Here is an 18,676-nt window from a genome sequence, read left to right on the forward strand (position 1 = left end):
AATCCATAAACACTGTGGGTAGAAGAAGGTGAATTTAGCATGTTTTTATTAAAACTACTCTAACATTTCTTTCAACATTTTTGAAAAGCCCAAACATTGTGAATTTGGAAGATGCAGATTTGTATATGTTATTCTTTCCAGGAGGCCAAATAAATTATAAAGACTGTAAACATAGCAGCTGTTATAAAAGAATAGCTTGCTCATGATTTGGCCTCAATTTCCTGGCATTAAGAATTATGATATGGTTTCGTCCTGCTGTGCCTGAATTAAGAGGACAAACTAAGCTCCATTTGCGTCAAGAGAAGGGTTTTTGAGGAAAACAAAGACTCTTGTTTTGCCTGCTTCTCTGTTGACTGTCCTGATTTCCCACAACTCAGTCTTACGCTGGGAATAGGAAAATACTCATCCTCAAGGTAGGTGGCTTTCTCTATTTCATGAACTCAAATTTGTCTCTCTATTTCTCCCTATGTTTGGCACTAGTAGAACTGGCTGGTGTTGTTCTCTGGAATATTCTTCCTAAATTTGCATTTTTTCTTGGTAAACTGGCATTTAGCATATTTTATAGTCACTTATTTGGTTCTAAGGAGAAGAGGCCATTGCTGCTCCTGTTGCTTTCCAAGACCAACAATAAGTGCACTGAAGAGAGCTGGTTTGTGTGGGCAGAAGCATGGTTTAAAGGGATACATGGTTACTCCTCTGTTATTAAAATGACTCTGATTTCCTTTTTGTTTATGATGTTTCTGTGTTGTGATGCAAATGTCAGGAAAGGATAACATTCAAGATGTATGAGTAATGTATTACTTGTCATAAATGAGTTTATTGGACTTTTTTTCTGAGAGTCGATTTGAATAAGAAGTTGGAAATCCCATGAGGACCCTAGATGTCTGGGTTGAAAGGGAAGAAGGCATTCCCGAGCAGAGAAGAAAGAAGTAAAAGGGTTCGAGATGAACATTTTCTGCTTTACAAACCCACTTACGACTCTAGGGTTACACTTTTGGCAAGTTATTACTAGAGACAATGGTTTCTTGTTTTCATTCAGTGCATTAATCGTCTCTCTTTCCTTTTATAAGCATTGTGGATTTTAATGTGCAGGGTACGCTGTCTTCATAAATTTCATGCACAGAATGCAGAAAAAACTCATGGCTTCAGAGAAGGCTGTTGGCTAGAATAGTTAGTGTAGAACAGGAAATAGAATGGTGCTTTTTGGGCCATAGCTTTTGGCAAACCATGAACCCAAGAGGTGGTAGATTTGGAAAATAATAATGGAAATTGCAACTGACCATAATTATTATTAAAAGAATTCAAAATTTTGTACATGGTTCTTTTAAGTCACTGATACTATTTTTGAATTTCAAAAAACAAGGGTGTTTTACTTTGGTCCTTGCCACCATCTTTGCTATGCATTCTCTGTGCCCATCCTCTCCCCTCCTGCAATCTTCTTTGCCCAGAGCTGTCTTGAAGTGCACATGTTGGAGAATGTCATACAAAATACTCCTGCATTCATCTTTCCTTTCCATTAATAAAAATGTATCTGCCTGTATCCAATTCCCTGAGAATTTAGATATTTGAAAGTGGTGAAAGATGATAAGTTAATGAGGCTAACTAATGTGTTACTTACCCAGACAAATTTATTAATGCCCTAAATAGATTAATAAAAAACTTACCACATTTCTGAAGCCTTTGAAGGAATGGCTTCCAATAAAATAAAATACAGGCCGCTTGGAGAAATACTTTACATCAGATGTAGTTTTGTGACACCCTTAAGTTAGCTTTCAGAAAGCTAATTTCAGACCTCATTCAGGTCTGTGAAGGAGGGTGATTTTCTGCCTCAAACTCAATTTTTAGCTCTAGAATGGTATGAACATATTCTTAGAGGACATTCCCACATGGGTGGCCCTCTAACTTCTTTTAACATCAATTAAATTTATTTAATTTAACATCAGTTAAAGCAGCACATCAAAAATTGAACTCATCATCTTTCTGCAAAGCCTGTTCCTCTCTCTGTAACCCATCCCAGTTAAAGGAACTGCCCCTTGCCCAGGTTGCTGTCGAAGAGGCTGCCAATCGTCCTACACCCCATTACCTATTTCAGCCTACATTTCCAGTACATTGTCAAATTTGTCAATTATTCCAATTTTCACTGACTCCAAATTACCTTCTGAATAAAATCCAGGTGTCTGGGCATCACAAATGAAGTTCTATTCCCTGCATGCCACTCCAGTGCTACCCTACCTACCCCACTTCTCTAAACATATTGAACTATTTGTAGTTCCTCAAATACACTTTGCTTCTTTCCTCTTTTGTTCATGCTGCCATCACTGTATGCAATGACAACTCTCTCCCTCACATACCTAACTCTTACTTATTCTACTTATCTTTCAAAACAAAGATCAGATGTTATCTCTCTTCCCCCAAACCTACCACCAAAGGGGTTAGGTACCCTTTGCTATGCTTCTATAGTATCCCACACATACGCTTCTTTTACGTCACTTTTTACACTTAATGTTACCTGTTATTTTGCTGGTCTCCCTCCTTCAAAGTGAATAAAACTACAAGGTTAGAAATTTTGTGTTACTCTTCACTCTGTTTCTGGCTCCATGAATAGTGAGTGCCTGTTCTTGAATGAATGAGTAAATATTGAGAAAACACATAAATAGTGACACTGTTGAAATTGCAGTTTAATGGTATAAGATGTTAGGAAAATCTTCTTTGAATAAGATATTACTCAAGTAAAGAAAAAGATCCTGTAGTCCAGACATTCATATAAAATCGCAAGGTCATGAAGTCTTTAAACTTTTCAGATTTCTATTTGTTTATCCAGATACACATTCCTTTTGTCTTTAATTGAGAAGACAGAGTAACATGCATTTTTTTTCTTCCATTTTGCAAAGGAGACAAGCTGTTTACAGGGAGAATCCCCTTGACCTTGAGGATGATATGGAATTGAAAGCTCATAGATGGCCCAGCATTCCATGGCCGTGTGCGACATGAACTTCAGTTGATGTGGTTGTGAAGTGTGGGTTGATAGTTCCATATCCACAGTTCCTTAATCTTGAGATCTATTGCATCTGTTATCAATTTAAGTAGCTTTTAGTTTTGGCTTTGGAGACAGGCAATTTTTCTATATTTCACAGACAAAAAGAGGAGGAGAAATTAGTGTAAATTCTAAACTGTGTTTCCATAATACAAAAGACAGTGGGAATTTGTTGACCATCTACTCATTTGATCCATTCAAAACAAACCAGTGTCTAATTGTTTGCATAAATTAACAAGCTTGGTAGCCTACATCGATCAAATTAACTGGAAAATTGCTAAATCTCTATTTCAATTTGTTTTACATAAAATGGCAGTAGAAAGCACAGCTAAAATAAATCTTCACATAATTAACAAAATAAGCCTTCATCAATTATTCACAACTTTTGCACAGAGTAAGCAACCAATTCTGAAATTAAGAAATGTCATAAATTGGTCTGACATCTATCTTTCATTAGACAACAACACAAAACTATATTAAATATGTGACCTATGTGTTTCAAGTTTGACAATAACAGTTTTAAATGAAAAGAGACACATTTTCATGGTGACTTGCATAAGGAAAAATATATATTGGTTGAGTTTCCCATCTCTATTTCTTCATTAAAACAAAAGAACGTATAGAAATTATAATTATAGCAGGTCTTTTGTATAGGTAGATCTATTCACATAGATTTTGGATAATGCATGTAAATTTGGAAAGTCAAATGGTTGGATGAACTCGAGGTTTCTTGGGAGCTTCAAACGCTTTTTCAGGCAATATAAAATTAAATCTCATGTTGGATTCAAGGAGGCCAAATAATTAAGATTTTATTATACTGCATAAGTGAGAAGATAAAAGATTCAAAAGATGTAGACCAAATTATCACCCTTAAAAAAAAAACAAAAACAAAACTACTAAATCTGCTTTTGGAAAATCTGATTGCCAATCACAGAAGTCCTGGAAAACCCCAAACTTCCTCAATAGAGATAAGATCTCTTAGTACATAGAGCAAAATGGCATCTACAAAATGCACGCTTCATGCAGGCCTCAAACCCTCTAGATTAAGGGACCAGGAAGAGGGCGGGGAATATATGTTCAGTTTCTCCTTCTGAACTCAATACTCAGATTAAGCCCTGCTACTCCCTGAGGGATGAGTGAGGAGACAGCAGAGACACATCATTGAAGTGAGCATTACTGGGGGCCCCTTCACATGTGGAAGAAGTGGAGTAGTTATCCACCCTAATGTTATATGCTTAAATTTATTTACTCATTAACTAGATCATGGTACATAAAGTAAAATTAGTTGTCTTAATACTTCATTTCCAATGTTAAGTTCTAGTTATGTTGAATTTCTCTGTGTTCTGACTGAAATGAAGAACTGGTGAATTCTGAAATGTTTTTCCCAAATCCTTTTGCAGACATACTCAAGTGCAACAGACAAAACACATTTCCTGGAGTCTCTACACTAAATATTATGCCTGAAGGGAATGGTATCATTATCAAAATTATTATTCATAACTGTGGGCACATCTCTCAGAAAACTAAGATTGTGTCTTTACATCTAACTTCCAGATGGAAACTAAAAGCACAAATATACAGATATGTTTGCGTCTGTAGATACTTGGTATTTGAGGGAACTAAAGATTCACATATTTGTCAAATTTTTCCAGCTTTTTTCTGTGTGCTTGTCTCAAGAACTTTATTATTTGCCTGACCTGAAAAGAACAATTATTTTGACAACTGAGATTTTCATTTTCACCAACACCTAGTGCATTTTATCAAGATTTAGTAAATTGGAATGGTTTTGTTTATGAGGCACTTTTAGACTTAAAAACCTTTTTTTAAATTTCAAGTTATTACAGGCGTACAAATGTTTTGGTTACATGGATCGCTTTTGTACTGCCTGAATCAAAGTTATAAGTGTTCCCATCACTCAGATAGTGTACATTGTACCTGTTAGGTATGATTTCAACCATCCCCTCCTCTCCCTCCCATCTGCATGGTTTCCACTGAGTTTTACTTCCGCCTGTGCACATGAGTGCTAATCCATTAGTTCCAATTTAATAGTGAGTACATGTGGTGTTTGTTTTTCTATTCTTTAGATATTTCACTTAGGAGAATGGTCTCCAGTTCCATCCAGATTGTTGCAAAAGGTATTAATTCATTTTTTAACTGCTGAGTAGTACCCCGTGGTATACTAGATATGCTCTATGTGCATAAAATCTAAAGATCCTTCTATCTCTGTGTTCTCTGACTGTCGATTAGAAGCCAGGAGATTTGCAAAGGAAAGTTAGAAGTGAGTGGCTCATGAAGACTAAAGATATGTCTTTGAATCAACTTGCAACCTGTGAGAAATGCTTTTGTTAGTTTAAAAAGGGATTCTAAAGATGAAACACTAACAAGTACCCACACAATTTTGTTAATAAGACTTGTCCTGTTAACAAATAAATTGTCCAAATAAACTATTCTAGGATCAATGCTTTAGCTTAAACATGTTTTAACTAGCTCTGTAATAAACTGTTATGAATTGACCTTTCTAGACACATTTTATTTCCTGGGTGCACAGAATATATAAGAAAAACTAAAGGAGTATGAATGAAAACAGTTGCCAATTGCATTGTAAAATGAAGCATTTGTGTTTAATTTCTTTCATCCTTTGCCCATATTCTCATGGTTTTCGTTATTGAAAAGGCCCAGAAAAAAATGCTGCTTATATGAATTAGCAGTAAACTTTTTTCCCTTGCTTGTTATAGCTTTAAGCAATACATGTTTAATCAGAAACAGAGGCTAATTCTTTTTCAAACTTGTGTTGTGGTCTCTTGACTTCCTGAAGAGGCATGAATAAAACCACTAAGCCACATCATAAAATACTTTATTTGCTTTGAGGTATCAGTTATTATTATTATGAGTGAAATATATTCAGAAGAATGGGCATGTTAAAAGGCAATTCTTAACTGCATGTAAATTTCTAGTTGTCCTAGAGAAAAATGAACTCCTAGAGGCTGAGGTTATATAGTTTAAAGGCAAAAATTAGGCAACTAAGTCAAGCTAAATAGTAGGAAGTTGAAGTAGTTGGAGACCTGAGAATATTGTGGGGTGATCTTTGGCTGTCTTTCTGAAGATGTTAGTTGAGTCTTTAGCTAATATTTGATCTTGAAACCATAGTGTGAATGCATGGTATTTAGGATTGAAGTGCTCTTGATTTTCCTTTAAAAGTGATGAGGCAGGGGGCTCTTGTGTGTCAGAATTTGTCATCTTCTTCCTATATCCAACTTAAATGTGTAAACAGAGTAAGTAATGAATATTAGTTTGTGCCTCTTGTATGTTGTTTATATAGGTGTGACATAGTCTTATAATTTCTACCCTTCTTCTAGTTGAAGAGGTGGAAAAACTATTAATGACACTTCCCGGGCCTCATGATAGCTGGGGTTCAGAAGAAACAAGAATCCACAAATTAGACTGACTCCCATGAAATTTGGGAGGTGGATGTGAGGGAGCAGCCATCCTTTTGCAGCTTTTAGCTGTTTGCTGGCCAGCAAGATCATGGAAATAGGAGGTCTTCTTACTTCAGTGTTCCACTGTCCATTCTTTAGCACCGGGGGTATCAAGAAGCAGAAGCAGATGTGTGGCTTTCGACCTGGCCTCCCAATCTCAGAAGCACAACTCCCAGGGTCCACTCTCCAGCTTCTTCGATGTGGAGAAGACACTGGAGCCATGTCAGTGGGGCTTCTTTCTTCCAGCTCAGCTCCAGTGGCAGCCTTAGTGGGTCACTTTTAATTGTTCTTGAAGTCATTCCAGGAGGCTCAGCCTAGAAGCTGTTCCTTGAGCCTTTCCAATAATTTGTAAGCAACACATTTCCTATTTTAAATCTGTCCCTGCTTAAAACACTTACTATGGCTTCTGTGTCGTTTGCTGAATTTAATGGCTCCGTATATAATATATTAGGCAAGCAAATAAAAACCTGAATATTTACAGCACAAAATTCTATTTCATTTTTAATAATGATTGACATTATTAAAGTCCATCTCCATTAAATAGTGGAAGAGCTGATGTTCCCAAATCCCAGCTTACCAAAATCAGATAGACAGTCATTTTTCATAGTAAAATGTGGTGTTTTATTTCATAGCACTCTGAACTCTTAAGAAAAATAAGGGTTAAATTCCATTTGACTATTTAGGATATAAATCATTGATATCCTTGAAATAGTTTTTAAAAGCAGATATAACGTTTCAAGTTTCAGATATATTGTGGTGAGAGAAGAATGTAGCTATATTAAAAAAGAGAATAAAATAATACTCAATGAATTTAATAATAACAGTGCAATGTGGTTTTTTTCCCCCCTGTCTGGATAGACAAAAGGTTTATGAAGTCTGGGTGAGCAGACAGTTCTATAGACATAAGTTCTCCATGGAAAACTCCTTGGAGCCTATTCAAAGCAACTCCTGTCTGAGCTTCATTAAAGTGATGGCTCAAAAGATATCCAGCCATGGAGAAAAGCACTGACTGACACAGGGAAGGTCTCGTGAGGATCACTGGACCTAAAATAAAGTGAATACACTCTGTCTCCTGGTTTGGTTTCCATGGGAATTTGTGTTTATGGGGGAAGCCTGAGATTGTGTCTTCCTGGCCAAAATATCTGGGCAGTTCAGTCAGTTCAGCCATTCACAGAGTTCAGCTGACTGGTCATTTTGTCTTTATGGCTGGCATGCAGTGCTGATAGAATTGGCCAGGTGAAAAGTCACAGACTCAGCATACTTTTTTGCAGGCTGATGTTTAGCAAATTTGGCTCATGGTTGGTTGATGGGATCATCCATGTCTGGAAGGGGAAGACATAGTTTTAGCAACAGATGACATGAGCAATGAGAACTGAGCAGACGAGATAGGCTGTAGGTGAAACAGAATATTTTTTAATCCAAATTCCTTGCAGCTATTTAATGCTAAGCTTATAATCTTTCTAGTCACCCTGAGAGAGCAAACAGACCATTTACCAGATTGGTATGGGTGTCTTCTTCATGTTTATGTTACTAGAGTAGAAGTGAAGGAACACATACAATACTTACAGTTTCTTTCTTGAGGAAATGTTTTATAACGCATCTCCAGGGCATTTCAAATCAATTCAGTCCAATTTCCAAGTTTTCATTATACACCGACTCTGTATAGCCTACAGCCTAATAGATGACTAACAAATACTTTTTAATTGAATGAAGGAATAACTTTGCAGAAAGTAAATTACTACATTCATATAAGCCATTAATTATTACTAATGAGCTCATCTATATTTTGGGGTCATGGATTTTTCCTGAACAATGGAAGCAAAATATAAGTGACAGATCTGGTATGAATGCTATGATTCAGAACTACTTAGAATTACTTTTGTATTTTGCTTCAGGCAGGCTGGCCTCTCCTGCAATGAAGCTAAGAAAGTTTTCATGCTTGGAGTTTTTATGTTCAGTTTTCCCTTAAAATTTTTTAATTGTTCCTTAGTTATCACAGTAGAAGATACCTCAATAACATGCAAAATCAAAATTTCCTTTTCTTAATTAAAATTTAATTGCAACATTATCTAGCCACTGTCCTCATTCTTTTGGCACCATTCTAAAATTTGATTTGACGTTTAAAAACTCAACAATTCTTACTCATTGGTTACTAGAAGACAACATTTTGTTAGTTTGCCTCTTTATAGTTAATGGTAAAAAGTTAGCTGACTCAGAGGCAGGAAATAATTAGCCAATTTACGCATTATCCTTCTGTTTAGACTTCAAATCCAAAGGCTACAGGTTAGCATAATGCTTTATCTTTTCATCAAAGAGGATTCCATTAAAAAATGTGGTCAGAGTTGGGCTCAGTGGTCAAAATATAAAACTTTCAAAATGCCAAAATCTTTCTCTAAAAACCAAACAAGTATCTCTGTGAAGACAGAGTAAGCTATTAGCTAAAGAAACAATGTGTTTGAATTTTAAACAGAGGATAATCATTTCCAGATACAAATACACACACATAGGACAATGGAAAAATTAGATCCATAGCAATTAATAATACATGAACACATGTATAACTGGCTAAGAATAAGGAAAATCAAATTTTCTAGAGATATATATATCCAAGCAGGCTTGACATGTGTTTGGCTTTGCCAAGTGGAATACAGGCTAATAGTAGACTATCTTCTATTACTTCAAAAAGGCTCCCAAGACAAACAGAGGTCAGCATGGCTGACTGCATAGACACCTGCTCTGGAAACACAGAGAGTTGAAATAGATCTGACACCCAGGGAGCCCATGAATGTCCTGTGACTCACTGAAATTGAAGACATGGGTATTTCAGGGTGAAGGAAAAAACATTCTCTGACATCAAAATGATCACCTTTATGCTGCACAATCCCTCATTGTATAGTCTTTAAAGAAGACAACACAATGGAAATTGTTAAGTTGCCAACCCTACTTAAATTCCATTGGTGATAGTATGTTGGGAAGGAATTAGAGTAGCTAGAAAATTCCCCCATAGAATTCTATGATTACAAACCTTTTACGTATTAAAAGATAGTTTGGTGTTGTGGGTAGCTGGGCCGTCCAGATTCTCAAATTGCTCCTGTGAGTCTTACCCCTCTTTGAGCCTATAGACAGCAGACTTAACTTCTTGTGACTGCAGGTTCCCCATCTGTGAAATGGGGATAATGACAGTACTCACCTTGGAGGGTTGTTCTGGGGATTAAATTAATTGATACTTACAAAATGCTCAGAAGAGTAGTGGCCCATAGAGGGGGAACTATGTGTTTTTATTTTATTAGATAAATAGACTCTTGGATATACACAGCTGATATCTCCCTGCCCTAGAGAAACATCTGAAAATCCTCTTGATTTTGGACAGAGCCAGCTATGTGGCTGGGCCGGGGCAGCTCACAGAGCTCACAGATTCCTTTCATACTTTCCCAGAAGAGATATTTCTTAGAAGCAAGAACTACATGGCTTTCTCTCTAATGTGCCATCAATAAAACAAGCTGAGCCTTGATAAGGAGTGTCTCATCACTGTGGCACAAGTAAAGATATAAGAAATAAGACACTTTAAGACATGCCTTGGAACCTCTATTCTGTGATGTTTTCTCTGCCCATAGGGCTTTCCATGCCTTACCTGCTCAGGTGCATCCTCTGTGAAAAGCTTCCTGCCAGCATCTCCCTCATCAGACAGAGCCAGATCATGTCCTCCTCTGGCCTCTTGTCAGCCTGCAGTTCATACCTCTGGAGACCAGACTTATCACGGTGCTTCAGGGTCATCTGGAGCCACGAGATGTGAACTCAAAACAGCTCTCTTCCAAGTGGGCACTGGTTGTTCCCCCCACTCCACTCCCATCCTGAATACCCCAAGCGGTTATTCCAAGCTTTCACCACTCCATCCTCCAGTATTCCCCCCACATCCCCAGCTCTGTCTTTGCCTTCACCAAAAAAATAAATGTTTTCGAAAGCAAATGTTTTTAATTTACTGGCTTCTCTTCTCACCACTCATCTTCTCTTACCCCATTCTTCACTCTGTCTTAGCAAACATGTATCCATCACTACTCAACTTCATACCATCCTTCTTTGCTCTACCTCATAATTCTCTTCACCTCCTTGGAGAACTTGGTTCAAAAATTATTCTTTCTTTTTTGTATCTTCTACTTTTTATTCTCCCTTGATTTATGTTTAGTCTTCCTGAAGTTTTCTTTATTCCTTTTTAAGATGAAACTCTCCTAGACTCAGTTTCCCCATCTAGCTAATGTGTAGATGCCTTTATTCCTTCTCTTCTATTGACATTACTAACCATTGCGTGTTGGCCTCACATCCCAACACTCTGCTGAAATTTTTCTTGCAACCATCATCAATGCTGTCCAAGGTGTAATAACCGATAGGAAATTTGTATTCCTCTTTTTATTTGACCTTTATGACATTTAATATTGGTCATCACTTTATTCTCCAACTTCCATTTGTGTGTGAATTCTTTTCTATCTCTCTGGCCATTTCTCAGCATTCTTTGTAGCTCTGCTTTCTCCGTCCATGACTTACATGTGGAGATTCACCAGCATTTCATTCTTATTACTCTGTTCCTGTTACTATGTAAGAGTAATTCCACCCTCTTACATGCCTTCATCTACACTCAGTTGCTGGGATGAGTCTCAGATTTGTTTCTCCAGCCAGATCCCTTGGTTGAGCGCCAAATAAAAACACTTTCTTTCCACCTGGATATGTCCCCTGTTGTCCCATTACTAAACTCATCCTCTCTTCTCACAAGTACTCTTCTACCATCCTCCCTGTGAGTTTAGACATCACTTTCAATTGCCTCCCCTCCACCTCGCACCCGGCATCCACTCAATCCATCATCAAGTCCTGTTAACGTACCTCCTGAATATCTTCCCCACCAACTCTGTTGTAGCATCAACCCATCAACTTGTGTCATCCCTTGCTTCAGCTGTTGTATCATTCTCTCTGCTTTTAGTATCGTTCTTCATGGTCAGTTCTCCACTTAATGTCAGAAATCTTTCTTAACCACTAAACATAAAATAGCCTTTAATTGCCCACAGGATGGAGTAAAAGACATTTAGCTGAACTCCATTAACCCATTTACATTTATCTTTCAATGTTTAATCTCCTAACACCTCCATTAACACTCCTTCACAAACATCTGCAGGCACACACACAAACACACACACACATGCCCCACCAGATTGCTCATATTAGCTGAGGAGACTGTCCCCTCTATTGCTAACAGGCTGTTTTCTCTACCTAGAACATCTTTTCCCATCTGCCCAGCAAATGCATAGTTTTCTCTCAAGTTGCCATTTTTTAAAGGTTGTTGTTTTTTTTTTTTTCCCCAATGACTTATCCCCTCAGTTCTTTTAGAAGATCTGGGTATGTTTCTCACTGTCTCACAGGTACAGATTTCCATAATAGCACATTTCTCACCATGTTGTAAGTTTTGTCCACGTGTGTGCTCTTCACTCTGCTGTTGGCTACTTGAGGGATCATGAGCTTTCTTCTCTGCTTCCTCACTTTGGCCAGAAACACATCCAGGTAAGAGGAAGACTGGCAGGGTCATTGGCAATATTTTAGAGGTGGCGTAAACTTTCTTTCATAGGAAAGAGAAGACAACTCTGAATTTTATTTTATATATAGAAGTAAAAAAGTGATTTCTCCCACATGGTTTCTTTCATAGCACAAGGCAGGTGATAACACATAAAAGGAACTTAAACGATGTAGCAAGAGGAAAGGTAGAAGGGGTGGGGTTTCTTTAACAAAAGACAAGGATTGTGGTAGTCACGGTGCTGGAGGTGGTTGCTGTGAATGGACATGTGCTGACAAATCCAGTTTGTGGAACTATGTTAAATCCAACAAAACCATTTGTTCTGTAAGGCACAGGGATTGGGGAAAGGAAAGGAGAGGTTCATCTCAGAAAGCCTAAGAGAACATGAAAACTTAATTAATTAGTTAATTAATCAACAGTGGGGGCAAAACTAACAAGCAAACCTGAACTAAAAACCAACCAACCAACCAAAAGTCAAAACAAACAAAACATCGAAACTTTGCCTCTAGTAGAGAAAGACTAAAATCAGTTAAAAAGCATCTCAAACCATAAAGCACGACAAAGCACGGCTTGGATATATGTTAGAAAAGGAGTTCTGTGGCATGGTAGGCATAGGCAGTCAGGACCCTGTAGCTGGTTAACACAAAACTCCATTACAAACACAGGTTCCCATGTAAACCAAAAAAAAAAAAAAAAAAAAAAGAAGCTGGAGAGGCTGAGCATATTACATTTCTTGTAGGTTCAGGATGTAATTTCCATCAGGCCCACCGTGAGTTCTTTCAGCCCTTGGGCATATGGGACTGGGGGAGTTTAGTTCATGGCCAATGTTGCCAGGAGTTACAAGTGATTGCTTAGGAGAGAAAATATTTCGTGGATCATTTATCGTGTGTCTGGGACAGTGGGTGCTGTGGTAGCACTAACCATGGAAATAAATACCTTCAGAACAAGAAGTGATTGAAGACAATGAAGGGAGAGCTACTTAAATCAAAGCCTATAGCTCCAGCGAGAAAAGCACAGATGCCATCGGAAACTGATCGAATCTTGTGTAACTTCCTTCTCCCACCTGATCAAAGTATTTTATTATTAATTCTAACACTAATAATATATGGATATTGATTGTTCATGCATGCTTAAAAAATTCTTATTTAGGGAAAACACAACCAGAAGATAGGTGGCTCATGGCATTCTAGGACTGACATTATTAGGTCTGAATTTTGGAATTTTGTTTGGCAACTACAAATGAATATGTAGACACAGTCAGATTATGGAAGCATTGAGGTCAAAGATGTTGAAAATAGATGCAATGACAAATTATAACAACATCTAACATTTATGGAATGGTCATTATGTATAAACCAGTTTGAAAGTTTCTTCACTTATCCAATTCATATTTTATTTTCATTTCTTATACAGCTACTTCCCACTCCAATAGTGCAACTAAAAACTCCCATGAATTCTATCCTTGCACATTTCATCTGATATTTGATAACCTCAAAGGGTGCAAAGTGGGACATTTCACAGAGACAATCTCACCTGGTTTTGAGACAGGTTTTGCTCACACTACTCAAAATTAACTGATAGAGTAAAATAAGATATTTTTAGCTAAAAACCACTAAAATGAAAATTGAAATATTCCAAACAAACATAAAACCTTCTTAAAGTATATTAAAAGGGTCCAGAAAGGCTGGTTTTACTAAATGGGAGGTGGAAATATTTAAATATAATACTGGAAAATGGGACGAATCTATCCATATTAGTCAACATGAAGCAGGGTTGCTTAATTCAAACACCCCAAGTAGTCCCCACCAGAAAGAATCAGCGGTACAATTCTTCAAGATTGCAAGGATTCATGAGATCCAGCGTAGCTAAAGATAAAGAATTCACACTGCTTTATTTTGTGTTGGAACAGTGATTATTTTCTATGAAGGAGCAATTTCTTAGTTGGATGAATGCTAGGTTAATCAAACACAGAAATCTTTGGTTGACTGTGGGCATGAAAGGAAACTTAGTGAACATGATCTTTAAATTTCCATTCTCTCTTCAGGATGAAATGTGGAATCGGTATTTTTCTTCCATTTGAAGTCACTTGTGACACAACACCCCCGTTCTCTCCACCTCCACTTTTTTTTAAAAACTCTATTCTTGTTAATGTGCTTCTCAGCCAGGAAAAATGACATTAGGAAAAACACACTGTACAGGTTATACAAAGGGCAGAAATGAAAGTCTCAAAGTGAAATGTCCTTTATGAAAAAATAGTTATTTCATATCTTCTTGATGATGAAAATGCCACCTGCTTTTTTGAAAACTTTTGTATTTAATTTTACTCTTCTTCACCTTGTAGGGGAATTGGCAGTACAGATTTCCTTGATGGATAGCTTTAACTACAAATTACTGTTACCCAGATCTAGGAAATTTGTTCCCTATATTATGAATGCATTTTTAAATATGAAAAAGAGGAATAGGTAAGCTTGCTTGCTTGCTTTCTTCTTTCTTTCTTTCTTTCTCTTTCTTTTTCATTTTTCAGTGAATATCTGTTTGCCATTCCTTCTCAAATGAAAAAGTGCTTTTAATACACTTACAATCATTTCCCACCTATAATGTCTGAAGTGTGTCCACATATGTACAGCCTAAAAGACAGTAGGCTTCATCTCATTTACCTCCCCACATAATTAAAAGACAGTTCAGGAGGAATCAAATCTGTGTTCTTAAATTTTATCTACCCTGACATGTCAAAAAAAAAATCCAAAAACCTTTTCAAAGGACATTTATAGCTAAACCATTTGGTACTCATTATCGTAATGCTTATTAAATTGAACCTTGGTTCCCAAGTTACTCTTAAGTATTTTAAAATCCAGATTGGAGATAGGGACATATTTCTAATGATTTGTTTAGTCTGGTAATTATCATCAACCTTTAGCATGGCTGGACCAGCTTTCTGTGATTGGCGCTCTTATTATCTGTTACATTGTTATTAAGCAGACATGTTCTCATAGGAAATGCTAGGGCAAGTTACCCTGGGCCTTTGAATTTGGATGTCTGTGCAACAGTTTAGTCACGTAACTGGATTTGGGGTTTCTTGGTACAGTCCAGATTTTCCTCTGGCCCTTTTAGAGTGGATGATGGAGTAGGGCTCCTGTGAAGAGAAACGGACACTGAGAACATCCCAGAAGCTGTCTCCTTTCTGAAAAGGACAAGGACTTGTGGGCTAAGCTTTCAGGGCTTTCTTTGTTTATTATTGGCTTCTCTATTGATACCTAGCTCTTTGGGTATCTAGTCACTTCTCTTGAACTCCTAACATCTTTGATAAACTCCCTGGGTCCCAACTCTTGGTGCCTCCGTTCAACCAAATGGCTGTAAATGCCTACTGGGGGAAGGTGTTCTTCTAAAAGAAATAGAAATTCGTGATCTCAGCTAACTTACTGTTGAGAGAGGGTGGAATGTGCAAAAGCACCTTCAAAACCACTATAAAAATAGATCTAGATCTACTAGGTGCCCTCTGCTAAGTGCAACCTGAGGAGGAATTGAATGGAGGAATTGATACTGGAGAAGGGTTTTGACAAAGACTAAGCAGGAGGCCATCTAGGAAGATTAAACATTTGGTTTTAGTTCTCAATCAATTTGCTCCAAGTTACATTTCCAGTGTTTATGTTTACTGTTTAACCAATCATTTAGTTAAACAATTAGTCGAAATGTGTATGCACATATGGATTAGTTGTTATTGAGTTCTAGGGGAAATGAGCCCTTCATTCGAGAGGCTTGCAGTCCAACAGGAGAGAAAGCGCCTGTCTTAATGAGAAATTCTCAGAGTATAAACTCTAAGTTGGGAGATCCTCACTGTGAACTGAAGTATCGTTTCTAGTATTGAAAGCACTGGGTTTGAGATTAGTAGAAATGGACATGCCAAGAAATTAGTTACACATGCAAGACCAGAGATCTCACGAGAGAGGTGGATTGGGTAACTGTCTGGCTTGCTTTATTCATGTTTTCATTGAGCAAAGAGGTTGTGATTGTGTGTGATGGGTCAGAAATTATGCTGGGCATTGGAGGCAGGGGAAAGAGACAAACAATGACTGTCTATTTAAAGTATCAACTCTTAAAATAGAAGAAAGAGGAACATTTGCCTTAAAATGGGGAGATAGGAGATACATATTAAAAAGCCACGAGCAGAGTTTTGCAGGACTAGCAGATATTAAAAAGTCTCACCAGTTGGGAAGGTCATTCTAGGAGGAAGGAAGGACATGCAAAAAGTCTGTGCAATGTGAAAGGACACGAATCAGCCAGCAGATTTTTATTTATTCTGGGAACTGCACGTAGGCCAGACAGTGAGAGTGGCCGGTGAGTGTGAGAATGTACAGATGTGAGGAAGGAAGAGATGATGGGAATGTGCATGAAGGATTAATGTGAGGATGTGGCATTCTTGTGTGGGAATGAACTGCAGAAAGATCTGGGGAGTGAGGAGCACAGAAGCAACATTTGATAAGGTATTGTCAGGGCTTAGGGGATAGCAACATTCCAAGGCCGGAACTATATGGATCTGAGGGACAGACCTGTAGAGTTGAGTAATACACATAGATATTTCTGGGGAAAGAAAACCAGGAAAGATAAGTAGGAATGGTTAGACCACAGAGGAAAGCCAAGGCAAAAGACTAGGACTATGTCATAGAAGCCAAGGTAAAAAAAAATATTGAGATAAAATGTCAAATACACTGAAGAACATCTTATAGAATAAAACACAAGAGAAGGTCACCATTTTGACAATAATAAAGTCATTGGTGACCTTTGTAAGCAGACACTTGGTGACCTTTGGCACATTGTTGAAAATGGAAAGCAAATTACAGGGGGTTAAGGGAAAGTAGGTGGAGAGGAAATAGATGTCATGGGCACAGAAAATTAATTTGAGAAATCTGGCAGAGCTCTTGCCCGGCAGTAAATGCTAAAGAGAGAACAGAGTTCATAGCTAAATGCAGAAGCACGTTGTCATTTACTTTATACATAATCCATATGTTTCAGTCCAAATTGCCTAACCTCAGTCCATGAATGTATATTTGTCATTTCCTCTTCTGCACTCTGTTCAACTCCCTGAGTTATTTTTGCCTTTTCTCTTTTTTATCCAAAGTGTATCACTCATTCAATTTAAGACCATGTCATGCACATAGTAAGCATCCAACATATTTAATTGGTTGAGAAGTTTCCTCTCTACTTTATTGTGTTTGGAGATACTGCTAATATAAGTTAGTTCCATAAAAAAAAAGACTAAAAAGGATTAACATCATCTTGGAAAGAATAAGCATTTAAGATCTCTCACAAAGGAGACATCAGATCTCATCATATTGAAGGCATGAAAGAATTTTTGTTCTGCTAGTGTCTACGGGAGACACTCAAGTAAAAACTGATTTTTGTCCAATGCATCCACTGGACAAGGGATCAAAGAGAACCAACTCATCCTCCTCCCGCCCATCCAAAGGGACTAAATTCACATTCTGAGTTACAAAGCTGCCTTGGAGTTTGAAGATTAATACATGCAAAGACCTGAAATTCTTCCATCTATTCCTTCTACAGAAAACTCTACAACTAAAAAATTATAACCTTTCCAATAAAAGACGTAAGTATTAGTTTTGCATTTGTCAGGTAATAGACATTGTGCTAGGAGCATTCATGTATGTTATTTCATTGCTTTCTCCGTCAGCTCCGAGAGAGAGGGGGGATATTAACATGAATTCAAAGGTGAGTAAATTGAAGCACAGAGATACCTGGAAACAAGCCTCAAGTGATCTTTAAGACACTGTGCTTTAAGAGTAGAATGGTGTTTGACAAGGGCTAGGGTGTGGGAGAAATGGAGAGATGTTGGTCAAAGGATACAAACTCTCAGTTTTAAGATGAATATGCTTTCAGGATCTAATGTACAGCTTGGTGACTATAGTTAATAATACTGCATTATTTACTTGAAATTTGTTAGGACAGCAGATTTTAAATGTCCTCATCTCTCTCTCTCACACACACATGATAACTATAGGTTGTGATGGATGTGTTAATTATTGTGACTATGGTAATCAGTATGTGATGTATATTTGTATCAAATCATATTGTACACCTTGAATATACATTATTATTTCTCAAATAAATATATTTTTTAAAAGACACAGTATGTTCATTTTGATATTGTTGTTGAATTGCAAAACCATTTTGCCCTCAAGTTTATAAAAGGAGTAACTAAAAACTTGATTTTTCCAAAAGGACTACTTGCTGTGATCACTTGAAGAGCTTAAAAGAAAAAAAAAAAATAAAACGAAAGTATTCAGCTATTTATGATAGTTGTGAGACAACATGTCACAGAAAATACTAGAAATATCAACATCAAAAATAATAGACACGAGAATGATGATGCCCACTACATTTCATTCTATCACATAGTACTTCAACATTTTTATAAATTGATGTTTTCCCACATGTGTCCCATTCATTTGTATGGAACTGAGTGCTGGAAAATCCAGAATCCTGCTGAAGTGTTTTAAATAAAGATCTTCTGGTTTGGAAAAGGCACAGAACTATGTCTGCTAGAAAAGGTTGAACATAACAAAGTCTGCTTCTTTCTATTACCATTGGCCAGCCCTG

General features: G+C 37.3%; 1 long non-coding RNA gene across 1 annotated transcript; it reads right to left on the bottom strand.

Annotated features, from left to right (window-relative positions):
• Positions 1-7,321: 7,321 nt before the first annotated feature.
• On the bottom strand, positions 7,322-11,982 carry LOC138386153 (uncharacterized). The gene is made up of 3 exons (XR_011233875.1): positions 11,947-11,982; positions 10,142-10,284; positions 7,322-7,832 (listed from the first exon to the last, which is right to left on the bottom strand). It is a non-coding gene; the product is annotated as an uncharacterized lncRNA (long non-coding RNA).
• Between the last annotated feature and the right edge of the window lie 6,694 nt (positions 11,983-18,676).

This window comes from Eulemur rufifrons, chromosome 7, assembly GCF_041146395.1.
Source record: "Eulemur rufifrons isolate Redbay chromosome 7, OSU_ERuf_1, whole genome shotgun sequence".
NCBI classification, from domain to species: Eukaryota; Metazoa; Chordata; class Mammalia; order Primates; family Lemuridae; genus Eulemur; species Eulemur rufifrons.